Raw genomic sequence first — 18,990 nt, 5'->3', positions numbered from 1 at the left:
AATCCATACATTCTACCATAAAAGGAAAAAAAACCCTACAGGCAGATAGAGAGTTCAGCTACCAAGGAACCATAGTCACATAAGGGTCACATAAGACCTGGAAGCCACTATAACAAATAAAAAAAAATCTTAAATTCCAAAATGCAAAAAAAAGTTTAAAATGAAGAATATTTTAGCACACAAGGTTGAGTATAATTCTATAAAGGCAAAAAATGGGCTTTTAGTAGAACTTTAAATACACCTGATGAAAAGACCACAGCTGAATAGAAACTTTGAAATATAAACACAGGTGTCAAGACAAACCTAGAAAGGTAAAAGCATTGAACAATTGGAAAAGCCTCAACAATAATGAAGTGCTTAAATTCTAATATGGGAAAAAAGAGACATTCCTTCAGAACACTATTGTTTTCGCAGGTTATAGAGGGAGTTAAATAAGTCAATCAGAGGGAGCAGGGTAATTTTGTTCTGTTTTATTGTTTTTAAGACAGGAAAGAAAAGTGAGATCGAAAGGAATACACTGGGGAAGAAATGGAGGAGGGAGGAATGATACTTACTAATTGGAGTTCCCTAATTGATGTGCATAAGAAGAAAAGCTTACAAACATGAAGGAAGGAGTAGGAGAAGTAGGCATCATGTGAACTTCACTTCTATTTGAACCAGACAAAGGAGGGTTGAACACACACACACACACATTTTTGGTGTAGATATACAGTAAACTCAACAGCGAAACAGGTAGGTGCAGAGAATATGGAGAGGGATTTTAAAGAAAGAGGGTAGAGCTGAGATTAGAATAGTCACAAGCAAAACAAAATTTAACTTAAGAAGTTGAATACTAAAGGAAGAGACTTTAAAGGGGGGAGGGGTGGGTCAAACCCAATGATGAAAGGAATAAAGAGTAGAAACAGATTGCTTCAATTATAGATCACTAATGTTGACAGGTTTGTTCTCTTCTACCATCTTCTAGGGTAAGGCGAGAAAGGGAAAGAAATATAAAAGGGAAATGCACAATTAACTATCATAGCTGTGAACATAATTACAAAACTGAAGACAGTAGCAGAATGGATTAGAAAGCAACACCTAACAATATGGTAATGAAAAGACTCATACTTTAAAAAATAAGATAGGCAGAGTTAACATGAGGGGCTAGAATATAATCTATTATGCTTCAGGTGAGCATAAGAAAAGCAAAAGTAGCAATTATGATGTCAAACCAGGCAATAAAATAAAAATAGACATGATAAATAAATACACAGGAAATAAGATTATAAGGCACCACATAACATGATATAAATAATTTATATATGTATATAATATTGCACTGAAACATAGCATCAAAATACTTAAAAGAAAAGTCACTTATAAGCAAAAAGGTAATATTTGGGAATCTCAATATATCCCTTTTATACCTGGATAATTATAATAAAAAGATAAACAAGAAGACAATTAAGAACCTGGAGAATAGAATTTAAGAAAAATTAGATATAATAAATCTTTCATGATTGCTGAATAGATAGATAACATCAATATAGATTAGAAATCTCTAGTGATTACGGGATATAAATAGAAAGGAATATAGATATAATATGTGTATATACACATATATGCAGAAAAGCAGAAATATTAAGCACATCCTTTATCTGACCTAAGTGTAATAAAAATTCTATCAAGTAAATGGCCTTTGAAGAATGGATTTGTACTTAGAGGTTAAAAAAATGGTGGGTCAAGGAAAACATTATGGAAACAACAGGTAATTTTATCAAGGACAATGACCACAATGAGACAATATGTCAGAATTTTGAGGATGTTGTCAAATCGATTCTTAAAGGAAAATCTATGTCTCTAAACACATTTATCAACAAGAGAGAAATAGGAGACCAATGAATTGTTATGCAACTAAAAACAAAACTAAGAAAAGTAGAAATTCTGAAAAGCAATGAAAGATTTAACAAAATTAAAAGCAAGATGAATTAATAAATAAAAGTAGGAGTCTTTTTTAAAAAACTAAAAGAGATAAAATGGTAACAATCTGATTTTAAAATTTTTTCTGAACTTAAACATCAAAAAAGAGCATTACACAACAGAACACAAAAGAGAATCTACATGTGATCATAAGTACCTATTTTTTTACTATATGTATTTTAAAAGATATGTAATAATTCTATATTTTTCTTTCAAAACTGTTCTGTTCATCTCGGCTTCCTTCAGAACTTCCTTCTATTCCATTCTGCACACTACTTACAAATTTTAAGTTGACTTTTTTTGCCATCACTTTTGAAAACTGTCTCCTATCCCTCCAACTCTACCTCCAACTTTTGCTCACCCTTCATTTTCATTTTTGAAGAGGATCAATGACATCATGGGGCAATTAATTGACTTGCTCATGAATTGGATTTAAGTGAGGCAGAGTTGCACAAAATCCAAGAGAAAGACAAAAAAGTCTTCCAGTAAATAAATACATTTAAGGAAAACATCTACACAGTGATTATTTAGAAAAATATATATGTTTATATGCCTTGAGTATACCGCTTTATGAGAAACTGAGTTATATGGTTCATTATAAGACCCCCTGGAAACATGATTTGGTCATGGCTTTGATAAAATTTCTTAAACTTTTCAAAGTTTTCTTTAAACTGTTCTTATCCTTACATGAATAGTTCTCCTAGTCTTACTCACTTCACTATTCATTATTACCCAATATTATCTAAAATTGTTTCTTTTCCATTTCTTAAGGCATAATACTATGCCACTACAATCATGTACCACAATTTATTCAGCCATTCCCCCAATTTATAGGCACCCAATTAAATTCTAGTTCTTTGGTTTTTATTTCCCTCCTCTTCTAATACCCCCTTTAAGATCATAAGTATCCCTGGTATTATTCCTCTTATTATTATCCATTTTCCCATCAACTACCCAATCCCTGCTAGTTTTCCTACTCTGTTGGATATATTTCTTAACCAAACTGTTCGTGAGTGTGTATGCATGTGTTCAACCCTCCTTTGTCCATTTCAGATAAGAACAATGTTCATCAGATACCCCTTTTTTCCATGTGTGTACATTCTTCCTCTTACTACCCCAATTAGGAGACTTAATGAATTCTCAATCAACAAACATTTATTAAGTGCCAATTTTGTGACAAGCATTGCATTAAGTACTGGTGATACAAAGAAATGTACAACAGTACTCACTCTCAAGGTCCTTGAAGTCTAATGGGGGAAGACAACATGCAAACAACCATGTTATATGTATGAATAAAAACAACCTATAGACAGGATAAATTGAAAATAATCAACAGACAGAAGGTAATACAGGAATTAAGAAAGGCTTCCTGCAGTAGGTAAGATTTTAGTAGGTACATGAATTAAGCCAATGACCCCAGAAGGTAGAAAGATGAGGAGGGAGAGCATTCTAAGCATGGGAAACAGCCAATCAAAAAAGCTCAAAGTTAGGAGACAAATTATTTATGAGGAGAACAGGAAGGAGGCCAGTGTCACTGGATTGCAGAGTACATGGTGGGAAACATGGTGTAAGAAGACTGGAAATGAGGCTTGGGAGCAAAGAGCAAGACAGGTAATGATCCTACTTGGGGTTCTTTGATCCTTGAATTGCTTCTTTCTAGGTTCTTGCAATATTTTTTTCTTTGATATGAGAGTACTGAATTTGACATTCTTGGAACTCTTCTTTTGGAATATTTCTTTCAGGAAGTGATTAGTTTATTCTTTCTATCTACACTTTTCCCTGTGTTTTTAATACATCTAAGCGAATTTTATTTATGATTTTTTGAAATGTGATGTATAGGTTTTTTTAATCATTTTTAGGGAGGTCAATGATTCTTAAATTATCATGTCTTTCATCCTTCTTTCTGCATTGACATGTGTGTATGTATGTATATATGTATATGTGTATATACATACATATGTATATATACACACATACACTTGTACACTGACATACATATACCATGCACACACATATATGTATATGTGTGTATACACACACACATATATGTATACATATATATATATATATATATATATATATATATATATATATACACGTATGTATATATAACTGTCTCTTCTCTTGCCCTTGGAACACACCAATCCCTCAGGGCCTCCATTTTTCTGAACTCATTCCCTCAATACTCTTTGAAGACATCAAGATTCTTAAGGGACACTCATTTCTTCTACTCCTATTAGAATATTAGCACTACATCATCATACAGCTCCTTCCACTTGCCAAATAAATTTATCTTTTAAGTTTATTTGGACTCTTATGTATACATTACAAAATTCCTACTCAACTCATTTCATCAGGAATACCTGAAAGTACCACATGTTATCAAAGGTTCTATTTCTCCCTTAGGATTATACTCAGCTTTGCAAGGTAAGTTTTTCTTCCTTTTGGAATATTGTTGGGTCTTGTGTGATCCTACTTGGGGTTCTTTGATCCTTGAATTGCTTCTTTCTAGGTTCTTGCAATATCTTTTCTTTGATGTGAGAGCGCTGAATTTGACATTCTTGGAACTCTTCCTTCGGAATTTTTTTTTCAGAAAGTGATTAATTTATTCGTTCTATCTACACTTTCCCCTGTGTTTTTAATAGATCTAGGCCATTTTTATTTATGATTTTTTGAAATATTATGTACAGGTTTTTTAAATCATTTTTAGGGAGGCCAATGATTCTTAAATTATCTTTCTTTGACTTGTTTTCTAGGTCAGCCTTTTAAAAATATATATCTTACTTTTTTTCTATTTTTACAATCCTTTGATTTCATTCTAATATTTCACACTCTCTCATGGAGTCATTAATTTCTTTTTATTATATTCTAGTATTATGAGAATTTATTACTTGGGTCAGGTTTACTAGTTTTTCTTCTAAGTTAATTATTCTCTTTCCAAGTCTTCCCTCCAAAGCTTTAATTTTTTATGTCTTCCATCATTTTTCTGAGGTATTGATGAAGCCTGATAGAAAATCCATTTGTTCCTTTGAGTCACTCTTTCATTTTTATACAGTTACTTCACTCCTTCATTTGAGGTATCTCTATATCTTTAATAATGTCTGATACTTTAAGCAGTTTTTTTAGTTTACTTATCTCTCTATCTTTAATTCCTGAATTGTCAGTGCTCCTCTTCCTTCTGTACCTTTGGGTAAAGTAGTTGGCCCTACTTGGACTCAATTTTTTTTTTGTAGATGATATCTTCATAGAGTTCTCTAAAGATTCCACTCAATTTAGTTGTAACAATAACTTCAACAAAGTGATAGGATATAAAATAAAACTATATAAGTAATTAACTTTTCCATATATTACCAATAAAACCCAACAGGAAGAGATTAAAAAAAGAAATTCCATTCAAAATAATTATAGAATGTAGAAAATATTTTGGAGTTCAACCACTAAGATCCACAGGAACCATACAACTACAAAACACTCTCTAAAGAAACTAAGATAGACCTAAATAATCAGAGAGATAATAATTGCTTATGTTTGAGAAATGTCAATATAATAAAAAATGACAATACTAATTCAATGTCCTTCCAATCAAACTGTTACTTTATATAGCTAGGAAAAAATAATAACAAAATTCACCTGGAGGAATAGTCAAGGATCTCAAAGAAAAATGACAGAAAAAGGGACAATAGTAGTCTTGATCTTAAAGTATAAAAGAGAGAGGTCATGAAAACTAGTCATGCTTGTTCAAAGAAAATATAAAAGTCAATCAGTGGGATAGATTACACACACACACACACACACACACACACACACACACATGTACACAAGCAAATGGTCATAAACTAAGATATTAAAGGTCCCACACTATAAGCAAAATACAGGAGCAGGGATGGAGATATCTTTCTCAACTATGAATGAGAGGAGAATCCTTGACCAAACAAGGGATAGAGAAGGTCAAAAGAGATAAAACTGAAAAGTTCTTGTTAACTTGGGGGGGGTGAGAAATCTGTGTAGCAATTTTCTTTTTAAAACATCTAATATCCAAGACATCTAGGAAACAGATTCAGATATGAAAATAAGAGCTATTCCCCAATAAATGTACAAAAAATATGAATAGGTAATTCTCAATGGAAGAAACTCAAGCCATCAAAGATCATGTAAAAATTCTCCAAATCACTAATGTGAAAAGAAATGCACATTTAAGCAGGTCTGAGGTTTTACCTCATACTTACCACGCTGGTAATAATGAAGAAGCATGAATAAAGGAATAATAATAAAGGAATATGAGAATTATTGGGAGGATATGGGAGGAAAACCACACTAATGCACTTCTGGGGAAATTATTAATTGGTCCAGTCATTCTGGAAAGCAATATGGAGCTATACACCAAAAAATCACTAAACTATGCATATACTTATGACTCAGTAATGCACAATTACATATACACCCTTAAAAAGATCAAAGATCTAAAGGGAAAGTAACCATATGTACGAAAATATTTATAGCAGTTCTTTTTGTTATAGCAAAGACTTTAGTACCACCAAAAGATGGTGTGTCCATCAATTGGGGAGTGGATGAATAAGGATGAATAAAATAATGGCATATGAATGCAATGGAATATGATGAAAGGAAAAGCTTCAGAGAAACCTGGGAAGACTCTTGAACTGATTCCAAGTAAAGTAAGCAGAACAAGGAGTACAGCAATATAACACTATAAAGAAACAACATAGAAAAAACTAAGAATCTAATCCCTGCACCAATCAAGGCCAACAATGAGGCGTGCTTTCTGCAACAAGGCAATAGACTAGACAGGCAGTTTTCAGACGTGATCAATGTACAGATTTGTTTAACTATGAGCATTGTTACAAGGGTGGATTTACAAGGGGGGATTGGGAGAAGAGATGGGCTAGTGATGGGAAGTCAGAAAAAAGAGAAGAATGTTATAGTTGAAGATTTTAAAAGACAGAGAAGAAAATAGAAGGACAGTCAGAGATATGATATGTACAACAGCTTTGAAACTAACATGTTGAATTTATTATTGACTTTTTAAAAAGCTGTACATAATATTTATTATTTCACATATAATCTCTTAATGTTCTTTGTATATGTTTGTATAAATATGTTTATTAATGTTTGCCAAGTTTAGAATAACAAATAAAAATTAAAAGTTAATCCTCTTCAAAGGAATTTGTGACGCAGAATAGAGAAAATCTGGGTAGTTTCTGGCAAGCACCCTAGAATTTTGGAGGGCTTATTCTAACAGGCTCATTGAAAGGGTAGGTAGAATTTAATGGAATATAATTGCAGAGGTGTGAGGCCAGGAGGAATGAAGATGAATAAAATCACAAAGAGAAACCATTCTGGTGAGGAAGAAAATGACAATTGTCTTAAAAAAAAAAAAGAGCAAATGAAGTTACACATGGAAATCAGCAACCAACCAGATGGAAAACAATTTTAAAAGACATATGCAGATGACCCGAATAAGGACAGGAAATAGAAGACAGGTACAGAAGAACAACACAGTCCTGTAAGAATGGGGCCCTGTGTTAATGTACAAAATTTAATAAGGCTGGGGAGGAAAACTTGGGACAACACAAAGGGCTTCTAGCTATATTGAGGGAAAGAGGATTATGAGAAACAGTGACTTGGGGTAGATGAGACAATGATGACTGACCATAGAAAGACTTTACCAACTGCCTTCATATCCCCCTTAATTCTTGAGCCTTCTGTCTCTTCGTTAGCTCCTATTTATCCTGTATATAGCTTCTCTGTATATATTTGTTTGCTTGTCATCTCTCCTGTTAACTTGTGAGCTTCTTGAGAGTGATCATTTGCCTCTTTTTGTATCCCCAGTGCTTAGCGCAGTGCCCAGCATATAGTGGATTGTCGTCCTTTACGCTCAAAGAGGACCAAAATGACATCACTCCATACTGGGATACAGTAGGCCCTTAATAAATGTTTATTGGCTGACTGACTTCACATGTCTTATTTTTCATCTGTTTTCTCTGCCAAGAAAAATAATCATTGTATCAGACAGATCATAGCAAAACTGGCTAACAAGTAATTGAAGGTAAGCAGAAAGCAAATAAGAGAATATCCAACAATTCTTGATGACCTCAAGTCACCAAGGCTAGATAAATTAAATTATAGGCAATAGATGTAAGTGGCAGATATGATTTCAGCCACTGTTTTGGAATGACTGTGATTAATAAATACTGTAAGACTAGAAAAGAATAATTATTGTTCCATTTTAAGGGGAAAAATAGAATATGCACATTCAAGAGCAGTGAACTTAAGTTCACATCATGGCAAAATTCTAGAACATATCACTAGCAGAATAGCTAGAGGACATGTAGAGAAAGGAAATCATAATAACAAAGAGCCATGATGGCTTCTTCAAGAGCAAAGGAGATCAGAATAACTTTATTTCCTTTTATGAGAGGATTACTGGACTGGTAGATAAAGGGAATATTGTACACAGTTGGATTCTAGCAAAGCATTTAGCAAATTCTCAAGTCATTATCATTTTTTTAAAATCTAGAACGATGAGGCTAGATGATGATACAATTTTAGGGGGAATTCAGAATGAGTTGAATGGCCAGACCTAAAGAGAAGCCATTAATAAATGGGATGTCAGCATGGAAGGAGGTCTCCAGGGGAGGGCTCCAGGGATCTGTGCTTTGGCCTTTGTTGTATCAGTGATTCAGATAAAAACATAGATGACCAGACTTATCAAATGTACTGCTGGGGAGGACAGCTAAAGCATTTGATAATAGAATCAGGATTCAAAAAGAACTTTACAGAGTATAACATTGGGTAAAATCCAATAAAGAATAAATTTCATCAAATTCATAAAAATAAAAAAACCTAATACTTTGTAAAAAAAATAACTTCCCAGACATAGGACAATGGAGGTATGGTTTGACAGGAGAATATTCGAGAAGTGGATTATAAAATTAATGGGAGTCAGTAGTGTTTATACGGCAGCCAATAAAGCTAATGCAAGCTTGGGTTACATTAGGAGAGGAATGGCAGCAAGACTGGAACCATGATAGTTTCATTGTTCTCTTCCACAGCCAGACTGTATCTGGAACACTGTTTACAGTTATGGGCCTCCATTCTGGGAAGGTCATTAATAAGTTGGAGAACATCCAGAGGAAGGCAAGCAGGATGGTGAAGGGCTTTGAGTTCACTCCACACAAAGTCCAATTGGAGGAAATGGGCATCTTCAGCCTGGACCAAAGAACACTCATAGGATGAGTGAAAAGGGTACATGCAGTTATTTTCAAATATTGTAAAGGATGCCATGTAGAAGAGGGATGAAGCTTATTCTGCTTGGCCCCAAAGGGCAATGGATAGAAGTTGCAAAGAAACACATTTAAACTCTCTATAAGGAAAAACTTCCTAACAACTATAGCTATTTGAACAGTCTTTATTGGGAGAGAGTACAGTTATCCCTTTCACATCATGACTTTCATGGCTTCAATATATCACGGGTCAGCCTAAGAAATTAAATGAGAATTTGGGGGGAGTTTTATGGAAGCCGGAGAGGATACACAAAGGCCAGCAGATGACACAGAAAAAGTTTAGAAACCCAGAAATGAATAATCATTTTGGGCTAGACAGCCTTTTAGGGCCTCTTCTAACTCTGAGCGTCTGTGATTCTATGAACCCTGTCCCTTCCCTACCTTTGGGTCAGCCTTATGGTTTCTCCCCTCTGCTGTAGGACCTAGCATTGTGCTTTACACAGAGGAGATGATTAATAAATGTTGATAGGATGGAGGGAAAAAAGTGTGGAGAAGTACTCCATTATGAAAGTTATTATATGAAATGGACCTATTGGGACACACTGGTAATCCCAGTCTCCCAAGGGAGAGAGGGAGGAAGAGAGACGAAGAGAGAGAGAGAGAGAGAGAGAGAGAGAGAGAGAGAGAGAGAGAGGAGAGAGAGAGAGAGAGAGAGAGAGAGAGAGAGAGAGAGAGAGAGGGAGGGAGGGAGGGAGTTTTCTGAAAACATGACTGACCTACCAGAGTGATGTAGGCATAATCTTGCCTGAAAAGGAGAGAGGGAAGGGAAGGGGAAGCATAGGATAATTTTTAAGAGGTCCTCTCATTATTTAATTCTTCTTTAAGTGATAGAGGAGAGTCTCTTTTATAAAAGAGTTACACTGTGATTCAGGTTAATCCTCTTCGTACCACATAACAATACAATTTCAGGAATTAGACAGACCTCTTAATGAAAAGAATAAATCTTCAGCAGTCATATCTGGGAAATCTGGATATTGTCTTAGGACATGGGAGCTGATGTGTGACAACCTACATATGGCTGGTGTGATTGCCAGGGTTTTGAATAGCAGACAATAAACTTGCTAATATAACTGATGCAACTTGATGGGAGGTGACAACATAAATCAAAGAGTTAGAGTTGAATCTGAGGAAACAGGAACTTAAGTGGTGTGGGTTTTTTTTTAAGGTTGAACACATTATAAGTTCTCAGCTGAATTTTTTGTCTGTTCAGAAGTCTGAGTAACAAGAAATCTGCTATAAAGAGACTAGTAAAAACTTCACTAAATTAATCATAGACCTTCGCATCTCTCATTCCTAGCAACTGGACGATTAGGCAAAGAGCTCTCTCAATGGTGATTTCAAAGTCATCTCCGTTTTTCAGGGGGCTATGTTGACTAGAGACAAACAATGCTCAGAAGCTAATTTTTTTTTAAAGTTAGCTCTTCTCTTTAAATATGTTATCGTCGAGTGATGGAATGTTGCTCTACATGCAAATAGATGTATAAATATATACATATTTTAGAAGGGGGTTTCTTCTCCCTTAAAAGGTAATTGGATTGTAAGTTTCTTAAGAGAGCAGAGGAGGGAATTCATCTTAATGGCTCCAGAGCCATATAGTACTTTCTAACTTGATGGCACTGCTGTTGCTTTTTAATGTTTTCTGTGAATATCTGTAACATAAGATCATTTCCAAGCAGGAAGATAGTGTGTATGTGTGAGCATAGTGTTGTGGAATAGTTGGAGAGTTTATGGTGATCAGGTTTTCTTGTTCAAATGTTCCAAAACTGTAAATTTCAAGAAGCTGAATCTAATTCAGTTCTTTTAATCTATATAAATGCTTCTATAAAAAGCATGCACTCTATGAATCTAGATGTTGATTTAAAGCTTTCAATATAGTACATCTATATCAGCAGGAGTAGGGGGGAACCTGCGGCCTCAAGGCCACATGTGGCCTTCTAGGTCCTTGGGTGTGGCCTTCTGATTGAGTCCAAGTTTTACAGACCAAATCCTTTTATTAAAGGGATTTGTTCTGTGAAGTTTGGATTTAGCCACAGGGCCGCACTTGAAGCTGCAGACTCCCCACCACCAATCTATATACATACAAATATATACATGTGTCCATATACATGTATGTGTATATTGCGGCTATCTGACATATACATGTGTATTTAGAATATATAATATATAATTTTGGTTATACATGTAATTTCATTGTTGTGAGGAGCTCCAAATGAGAAAATTCATCCTACTAATGTAGCAGAACATTTGCTTTGTAAGTGTAGCCTTAGAGAGTTGCCTGAAGCACAGAGAGATCACCCAGGGTCACAACTAGCATATGTCAGAGATAGCATTCAAATCTAGGTCTTCCAAGCACTCTCTGGCTAGCTGACTCTCTCTCTCTCTCTCTCTCTCTCTCTCTCTCTCTCTCTCTCTCGTCAGTCAATAAACATTTATTAAGCACCTACTACATGTCAACACTGTACACACACATACACGTACATTTTTGTCCAGAATTGTGATTATTATCTGTTATAGGAACTCTTGGTATAGAGTGAATGGATGATGAATGAATGAATGAACAAATGGATGGATGGATGGATGAATGAATGAATGAATGAATGAAAAAGTATGTATTAACCAATTACTATGTACCAAGCACTAGGCTAGGTTCTGGGACATAAACAGAAAAAAACAACAGTCCTTGCTCTCAAGGAGTTCATGGTATAATTGGGAAAGATATTTTAAGTAGAATTATCCCACTGCAAGCTTAAAAAGCCCAGTGGTCTTAAGGGGGCAGCTAGAGGGCTGATGGCAAGGTCCAGGAATACTTAGGTTACATCAGATGTCAGCTCCTCAGCAACAAACCACAGCTACTGCAAAAAAAAGTTAGCTGGCTCATAGGTCAAAGCAGAGCAGGAATTCTGGACTCCTTTCAATAGAAGCCCATATGAGAATTCAGTAACCATCCAGGAGGAGAAAGGGGGAAGGGAGGCATTGGCAGGAAGGCTGAGGAATAGGGGACAGGGAGGGGGAAATTGGGTCCCATTGGACAATAGTTCTGGCCGGGGCTTCACTTGACCTTCTAGCAGAGGTGAGAGAGAAGTATGATCTCACTGTGACCACAAAATCAGGGTTGTTGCTGTTGAAGTGATAGGCTTACACTTTTAATATCTCTGTCTCTGTGTGCCTATCTCATTGTCTTTCTGTTTCAGCCTCTCCTTCATAGATGCATATATACTTATGTATTTATATACATATAAATGCATATATATGTGGAAATAGATCAGACATAGGCACATGTGTGGAACTTAATAATGTAATACAGTAGGTAAACCAGGTTGAGCCTTCACTTTTTTAATGATTTTTTATTTGATATTTTTTAGTTTTCAGCATCGATTTCCACAAGATTTTGAGTTACAAATTTTCTCCCCATTTCTACCCTCCCCCCCACTCCACAATGGCATATATTCTGATTGTCCCATTCCCCAGTCAGCCCTCCCTTCTATAATCCCCTTTCTCCTCCCGCAATTCCTTTTCCCCTTACTTTCTTGTAGGGCAAGATAGATTTCTATACCCCATTATCTGTATATTTCATTTCCCTGTTGCATGCAAAAACAACCTTTTTTGAGCATCTGCTGTTAAAACTTTGAGTTAGAAACTCTCTCCCCTCTTCGCTCCCCACCTACTCTCCCTAAGAAAGCAAACAATTGGACATAGGCCACATATGTATCATTATGCAAAACACTCCCATAAATAGTCATGTTGTGAAAGACTAACTATATTTCCCTCCCTCCTATCCTGTCCCCCTTTATTCAATTTTCTCAATTGACCCTGTTCCTTTTCAAAGGTGCTTGCTTTTGATTACTTCTTCCTCCTAGATGTCCTCCCTTCTATTGTCCCCCTTTTTTAACCCCTTCCCCCTACTTTCATGTGGGGTAAGATACCCAATTGAGTGTGTATATTATTCCCTCCTCAAGTCATATCTCATGAGAGCAAGATTCACTCATTCCCCCTCAGCTGCCCCCTCTTCCCTTCCAATGAACTGCTTTTTCTTGCCACTTTTATGTGAGATAATTTACCCAATTCTATCTCTCCCTTTCTCCCTCTCTCAACATATTCCTCTCTCATCCCTTAATTTGATTTTATTTTTTTAGATATCATCCCTTCATATTCAACACATCCTGTGCCCTTTGTCTATGTATATGTATATTCCCTTGAACTACCCTAATACTGAGAAAGGTCTCATGAATTATACACATCATTTTCCATGTAGGAATATAATCAAAACAGTTCAACTTTAGCAAGTTCCTTATGATTTCTCTTTCTTGTTTACCTTTTCATGCTTCTCTTGATTTTTGTGTTTGAAAGTCAAATTTTCTATTCAGCTCTGGTCTTTTCACTGAGAAAGTTTGAGAGTCCTCTATTTTATTGAAAATCTATATTTTGCCTTGGAGCATTATACTCAGTTTTGCTGGGTAGGTGATTCTTGGTTTCAATCCCAAGTCCTTTGACCTCTGGAATATCATATTCCAAGCCCTTCAATCCCTTAATGTGGAAGCTGCTAGATCTTGTGTTATCCTGATTGTGTTTCCACAATACTCAAATTGTTTCTTTCTGGCTTCTTGTAGTATTTTTCCTTGATCTGGGAGCTCTGGAATTTGGTGACAATATTCCTAGGAGTTTTCTTTTTGGGATCTTTTTCGAGAGGTGATTGGTAAATTCTTTCAATTTCTATTTTGCCCTGTGGCTCTAGAACATCAGGGCAATTTTCCTTGATAATTTCTTGAAAAATGGTGTCTAGGCTCTTTATCTGATCATGGCTTTCAGGTAGTCCAATAATTTTTAAATTATCTCTCCTGGATCTATTTTCTAGGTCAGTGGTTTTTCCAATGAGATATTTCACATTGTCTTCTACTTTTTCATTCCTTTGGTTCTGTTTTATAATATCTTGATTTCTCATAAAGTCACTAGCTTCCACTTGCTCCAATCTAATTTTTAAGGGGGTATTTTCTTCAGTGGTCTTTTTGGCCTCCTTTTCTATTTGGCTAATTCTGCCTTTCAAGGCATTCTTCTCCTCATTGGCTTTTTGGAGCTCTTTTGCCATTTGTATTGGTCTATTTTTTAAGGTGTTATTTTCTTCAGTATTTTTGGGTCTCCTTTAGCAAGTCATTGACTTGTTTTTCATGATTTTCTTGTATCGCTCTCATTTCTCTTCCCAAATTTTCCTCTACTTCTCTTACTTGCTTTTCCAAATGCTTTTTGATCTCTTCCATGGCCTGAAACCAATTCATATTTTCTTGGAGGCTTTTGATGTAGGCTCTTTGACTTTGTTGACTTCTTCTGGCTGTATGTTTTGGTCTTCTTTGATACCAAAAAAAGATTCCAAAGTCTGAGTCTGAATCTGAAACCATTTTCTCTGCCTGTTCATGTTCCCAGCCAACTACCTGACCCTTGAGCTTTTCGTCGGGGTATGACTGCTTGTAGAGTAGAGAGTACTTTGTCCCAAGCTTTAGGGGCCTTGTGCTGCTGTTTTCAGAGCTACTTCTACATAGTAAGCTCTGCCACAGCAGCACTCCTCCCTCAAGAACCACCAACCCAGACCGGGACTCAGATCCAAGCAGGCTCTGCACTCCCGATCTGATCCGCAGCTTAATTCCTTCCACCAGGAGGGCCTGGGGCCAGATGCAACTGCAGCTGGAAGCAGCCCCAGAGCTGTACCACTTCTGTGCCAGACCGTGCACTCCTTTCACTCAGTTCTAGCAGTTCTACCCACTAACATTCTCTGTTGTCTTTGGCTTTTGTGGGTTGAGAATTCTGGTAACTGCCACAGCTCAATGATTCAGGGCCCTACTGCCTGCTCTGGCCTGCTCCTTGTCTGGTTGGTCCTGGCATGGCCCAGACTGGGCTGCGCTCTGCTCCGCTCCGAGCTTGATATGATAGACCCTTCCCCACGACCATCCAGGCTTTATTTCATGGGTTCTGCTGCTTTAGAATTTGTTCAGAGCCATTTTTTACAGGTGTTTGCAGGGACCTAGGGGAGAACTTAAGCCAGTCCCTGCTTTCCAGCTGCCAGCTTGGCTCCACCCCTTCATTTTTTTTAATCAAATTCAACATTAGTGCAAAATCTATTAGTTAACCCCAAACAATGCTAACTCCTCTCAAGGAATAACTACAACCTAAACCAAACCAAACCACCTCCAAGAGATTAGATAGACAGATAGATAGATAGATTGATAGACAGATATTCTCAGCTCTTCTGATTCAGGGAAAATCACATCAAATTAGTGGCCTGCCTGACTACACCACCACCATTCCTGCCCACCCCCCCTTCTCAGTGAGTTTTTACGAAGGCCTTTCTTTTTAAAATCTTTAATTTTTTAAAGGGAATATTTCTATGTTTCAAGCTAGGTGAATGCACCTCACAGAAGTTTAAAGCCAGAAGACCCTTAGAGATCAGTCCAATACTTTAACTTTGCAGATAATAAAACTCAGTGCCACAGAAGTATAAAGATTTATCCAAGTTCTCATTTCTATTTAAAACTTGAGTTAAAACCAAGATCTCCTGAATTTCAATCTAATGTACCTTCCATAATGCCACACTAACTCCCTACTCCAAGTCCATGAGTACTTTTTAGACATCCTATGTACTCAGGAGGGAGGATATGCATTGTTTATATAGTGAAAATCCTGAAAATACCTTTCCCTCTCCTGTTGCTTGAGGAGCCGGCTGCCACCATGAGTGACACTATAACCATCAGAACCAGGAAGTTCATGACAAACAGACTTCTTCAATGAAAATGGATGGTCATAGAGGTCCTTCATCCTGGAAAGGCCACAGTGCCCAAAACTGAAATTCAGGAAAAACTGGCCAAGATGTACAAGACAACTCAAGATGTCATTTTTTTGGATTCAGAACCCGTTTTGGTGGGGGCAAAACAACAGGCTTTGGCCTGATTTATGATTCCCTTGACTCTGCAAAGAAAAATGAACCAAAGCACAGACTTGCAAAGCATGGCATGTACAAGAAGAAAAAGATATCAAGAAAGCAGAGAAAGGAACGCAAGAACAGAATGAAGAAAGTCAGGGGTACAGGAAAGGCAAATGTCAGTGCTGGCAAAACGAAAGAATAAAAGGCACTATGGATGATGTTTATCTGTGAAGATAATTTTCATCAGAGAATAAACTATGAAAAAACTTTTAAAAGATCCTGAAAATAACAGTTGTGAAAATGCTATTTTTCTTAATTCAAAACTAGTGTGTACTTAGCATTTCAATAGGTTTTGAAATCTTACTATCTCTTGTGAATTCTGAATTGTTTTCCCCTTATAATCACAGGATTCTCCAAGTGTTAAGTATTATACTCAATGGAGCTTTGCACATGGAGAAATGAGTGATATTGTCCAGAATCTCTGTATTTTCAGCAGAAACTACTGAGAGCACAGAGAGATAACTGATATTCAAGAAAGAAACCAAGAGTACAGTTAAAAACACACAGACCACTTAGATTCTCAGAACTGACAACATCATCCTCATGGAAGACTAACCTTCCTTAAGTCCCTTCTCAGAATTCAAGAATAAAGGAGAGAGGAGAAGGGAAAAGCAGGGGAGGGGAAGAGAGGGACATAAACAAAGGAAATAGCACAAAGTCAAGCCCTTCTTCTTTCATCAGAACAGAATCTTGCTAATGCTCCTTAATCCCAACAACCCCTGTTGTTCGGGTGTGTATCTTCCTTGAGAAAAGCTACTGAGGATCATAAGTTAATGAGTTATGATATATGTAATATCTGTAAATGAAAACAATATGAGACTCTGAAAATTTCAGTTTTCATTGACATATCAGGGACCTAGGCTAAAGCATTTTGAAAATTCATTCTTATTTGGTTTCCTTCTGTTAGATCACACAAAACTCTGGGGTCTGTGTTCTTAGCATCACTTTTTTTTTCTTTTGTCTGTCTTTTAGGACAGACAGACAGTGGTTTAAAAGAAAGAGACTTTGATGTTAAAAAAAATAGCCCTAAATTTGAATATCAATTTTGTTACTACCTCTGTGACCTAAAAAGCAAGTCACTTTCCCGCTCTGGGTCTTAGGTCCCTGATCTGTTAAAAAAAAAAAAAAAAAAGATTGATCACATGTTCTCTATGTTTCCTTCCAGCTCTAAAAAGTATTTTCTTCTTCTTGTCACTCAGTTGTATCCAATCTTTTGCAACCTCATTTGGGGTTTTCTAGGCAGAGATACTACAGTGGTTTTCCATTTCCTTCTCCAGTTCATATTACAGATGAGAAATCTGAGGCAAACAGGGTTAAGTGACTTTCCCAGGGTCACATAGGTAGTAAGTGTCTGAGGCCAGATCTGAACTCAGAAAGATGAGCCTTCCTAACTTCAGGCCCAGCTTTCTATCTGCTGTGCCATCTAACTGCCTCCTCAATAATATGACCCATGGGTATTGAAGTAGTTACTGAAATTCTATTTTCTAAATATTATCTAGGATATGGTTCAAGTAGCACCTTCCCTTAATCCTCAAAATTCATTATTATGATTACGATACCTGATAAATTCCCATTGGCCAAATTATTTAAGCAGGAAGGAATGTCATTTTCCACTTTTTGAATCAGCTTGTTAGTTAAAAATTAGTGAGCATACACACTCTAGTATCTCAGCTTTCCGGACTTTTCATATATATATATATATATATATCTGATCTCAGTATTTTAATATTTCATTTCTTGGACATTCATTCCCTGGCAAGAAAACTTCACAAATCTTCAAAGCTAACCTATGCCCTCAGCACACAAATTGTTTTCCTAAAATAGCGCTGGCAGGCAGGCACATTGTCACAAAATTGTTTGGTGATTTCGGACCTGGTCCTGCTAAAAGCACCATATAAAGTTTTCCAGTTTGAAATTCAGGTTTTGTATTTAGGCCCCATGGAGCATCCTTAATAATTTAGACACGCAAGGCTTTGTGCTTCCTCAGTACTAATTTGAACCATGTCAGGATTCTTGCAACATGATTGACAATCTCCAAAATTAGGAGCCAAAAAAGCTGTCATTCCATTAAATGTGAGCTCTGGAATTGCAAGCAGAATGCTTGAATATCTAGTCAAGAATCTTACACACACTCATGTACATACACACACACACATACACACTGCTCAATGGGTGATTTCCAAGCATCTAACATATATTTGACTGAAACAAACTGGAATAGACCACACACACAACACTAAATTAACTAAATAAGTCAGATGCATGACCATCAGCCACTCTAGTATAGGGAATGTTTACATTTTTGGGGGAAAAAATAAATCAAAGCATAATCTTCCCCCTAAAGTGATTCCTTATTGAGGATTCTGCTCTGAAACAGAACGGGAGGCCATGGAGAGTTGTGTCTATCTCTGAGGCCCCACATGTTTTCCCTCTTTTTCTGGGACATACTCCGTGACTGATTAAGTGTGGCACTATTTCATAGTGAATCCATGCACTGCAAAGGGGAGGAAGAGACAGTGCGTTAGATTTACATCCTCCTTTGAAGAGCCACAGGAACCTTTGAGTACTTTGAAAGCAGACAAGGCCTCTGGTTTTTAAGATTATCCAACACCACCCCCCAACACACACACACACACACACACACACACACACACACACACACAACTCTGTTGAACTATAATACTTGAATACTTGTTTTATCTTCTGGAAGAGGATAACTAAAATTGCCAGGCTTTAGCCCTGAGATAAGTGTCAGAGCTCCTC

The 18,990-nt window shown here is 36.5% G+C and overlaps 1 pseudogene; it reads left to right on the top strand.

Annotated features, from left to right (window-relative positions):
• The first annotated feature begins 15,974 nt into the window (after window positions 1-15,974).
• Window positions 15,975-16,369, top strand: LOC118829354 (annotated as a pseudogene).
• The last annotated feature ends 2,621 nt before the right edge of the window (window positions 16,370-18,990 follow it).

Source organism: Trichosurus vulpecula, chromosome 8, assembly GCF_011100635.1.
Source record: "Trichosurus vulpecula isolate mTriVul1 chromosome 8, mTriVul1.pri, whole genome shotgun sequence".
Lineage (NCBI taxonomy): Eukaryota > Metazoa > Chordata > Mammalia > Diprotodontia > Phalangeridae > Trichosurus > Trichosurus vulpecula.
Note: the sequence above shows the minus strand (reverse complement) of the source record. Positions and strands in the feature narration are given on the sequence as shown.